The sequence below is a fragment of the Rhinopithecus bieti genome, unplaced genomic scaffold (assembly GCF_001698545.2).
Source record: "Rhinopithecus bieti isolate Rb0 unplaced genomic scaffold, ASM169854v2 scaffold_38735, whole genome shotgun sequence".
Classification (NCBI taxonomy): Eukaryota; Metazoa; Chordata; class Mammalia; order Primates; family Cercopithecidae; genus Rhinopithecus; species Rhinopithecus bieti.
The window spans coordinates 25,778-28,424 of record NW_016816612.1 but is presented as its reverse complement, the minus strand read 5'-3'; the positions used below and the strand labels follow the sequence as shown (position 1 = coordinate 28,424).

Below are 2,647 nucleotides of genomic sequence, written 5' to 3'. Positions count from 1 at the left end.
GATCTCGGCTCACTGCAAGCTCCGCCTCCCGGGTTCACGCCATTCTCCTGCCTCAGCCTCCCAAGTAGCTGGGACTACAGGCGCCCGCCACCTCGCCCGGCTAGTTTTTTGTATTTTTTAGTAGAGACGGGGTTTCACTGTGTTAGCCAGGATGGTCTCGATCTCCTGACCTCGTGATCCACCCGTCTCGGCCTCCCAAAGTGCTGAAATTACAGGTGTGAGCCACCGCGCCCGGCCAACACTTGGTATATTTAATTTAGCCTTAAGACTTACTGGATAATTAGACTCACTAGAAAATTCACATTAATAAGAGTTAATTGTCACTATCATGATTTAAGAAATACGGGAATATAAGGTAGGGGTTAAAGTGTCTTTCTCAAGGATACACAGCCATTGATGTCTGAAGAGGTACGTTAAGCCTCAAGGTCTTGCTTCAAGCTAAAACACATATTTAATATTTAAATCCTTCAAGAATTCTTCACCCTAGAAAAAGGTAACACATTAAGTTCCAAAGTCAGCTCCTTCCCTATCTTCCATATGAATGGCAAGATTGGGCAGTTAATAATATTTTGAATTTTGGGGAAAAAACAGGTTTTGTTCAAGTCATAGCCTCTGTTATTTCCTTTCATCCCACAATTCATGCTTTGAAACCACACATATTTGATTTTTTTCCCTTCCTTATTTTTTGGAAAAAAATATATCATCACCATTATGAAAAGGTTGATACTGTTTGGAGTCAGAGTTATTCCTACCAATTTTGCAAGATTCTGTAGTATCTTTCTGCCAGAATATAGAACCATGCATCATCCAGCCATTTGAATGGTCCCTGATGCATATTTTGAGAAAATAGTCCTGCCATTGTCTAGAATTGACTTGATATATAGGGCCCAAGTTTTAAGGTTTACAGTGTGGTTTCCACTGGGAAGAACTGCATAAAACTGTGTCCAATTAGAAACGATTCACAGCTGCAATGAAGACAGTTTAGTAAGACAACACAGAAAGAATGAAAGATGTTACTCGGAGTCTCAGGACCTGCCAAACACAGGATTTGAAAGAAACACAGAAAGACAAATCTTTTCCAGGTTGAGTCTGACTTACGTTCCTTTGACTGCAATCTGATGGCTTATCAGGAGACCAGCAAAGAGACTACTTAAAGTGATTTTCCTGTCTCTTTATTCCCGATCAAACACTATGCAGAGCAGGCCTCGGATACTCCTTACATAGCTCCAAACCCTTGTCAAATGAAGGATTTTGCACGGACTGAAGAGTCCTGTTTCCTAAGTAGGCCTACCTTACCGGGACTGGCTGCTCATTACTGGAGGGCTCTCAAGCCAATCACTAATGTGTTTACTTATTTCACAAGCACTGTTGAACACTTACTGCGTGCTTTGTGTAGGGCACACAGAGATTTTTTTTAATGCAGTTCCTGCTCTCAAGATATATGCTATGGTTTATGGATGGCTGCCCTGAATTAATAATACAATTTGGTTAGAATTGTAGTGAAGATGGGTATTTGAGGGCAACTAGGGATCTGAGGCAGAGGGTGATTAAAACCACCTGGAGGGTAGGAATGGGGAATGTCAGGGAAAACTTGCCATCTAATAGGCTTGTTTAGAACCAACTAAATAAAATGAGACTTCGTGGATCTCAAGGAACTGGAACCATCAGACTGACTTCGCTCTATATTAACGTTTGCATCGGGTTTCCAATTGGTCTGTGCCGAGGTATGTGCCATCATTTGTAAGACTCTCTGTCGCAGAAGGCTTTTGCATGATGTATCAATGCCATGTCAATTTGTGGGTTTATGCTTGGTATTGAAGTCTTAGCATCAATATTCAGGAGCCCTCTGGCATAGGACATAGGAAAGTAACCTAGTTTAAAATAGTGGTTATATCAAATTCCCACTTAGCCCAGTCTGCAAACCACAGAGCTCCTGTATGGAAGCTAGCTTTGATATACACTGTTCAGCAGTTAAATAAAGGTATTATTTTAAAAAAAAAAAAAAAAAAAAAAAACCTGTCTTACTGTTTGCAGCCACTTGATACCAAACAGAAACTGCCTTTTCAGTGGAGACAGGCACCCTGGTGAGCATTAACTCATTCGTTTTGGAGGTCTGATATTTTTGTTGCACAGGTGCCTTGCCAAACCTATGAAAATTTTACATGTGGCTCCCAGAGCCAGCAGTATGATTACCAAAGCCAGCCGTCTTTTTTTCATGCTATAACATCTTTAATTCCTCATCCTTCCTGTCCTTCAAGTCGTACTTCAAATGCCACATCATATACCAAACTAATACATCCTTTTTCTTTCTTGTTTAGAAATAGCTGTGTATAAAGTATTATGTCCCTTTGATACACACTGAGCTCTCTAGAGATAGCATCTAAGTCATCTTTGTGTTGTATCCCCTATTTCACTTAGCAGAGTACTTCATTGTTTATTGAATGAAGAAATGGATAGATCAATGATTGACAAATAAATGAATACATAGATACACAGATGACAGGAAACATGGCATGTAGCAAATGAAGGAGGCTGTCTGTTGCCTGTTGTCTAAGATGGTAATATTTACCTATTCCTGTTTATTACGTGTTTACCAGCCTGATAAACACGCATGATCAGGAAGAGAAAGTATTTTTGATTGAACCAT

General features: G+C 40.2%; 1 protein-coding gene across 1 annotated transcript in view; it reads left to right on the top strand.

The window, feature by feature from the left end:
* LOC108517204 (receptor-type tyrosine-protein phosphatase delta-like) overlaps positions 1-2,647 on the top strand; it is a 497,564-nt gene that overhangs the window by 469,386 nt on the left and 25,531 nt on the right.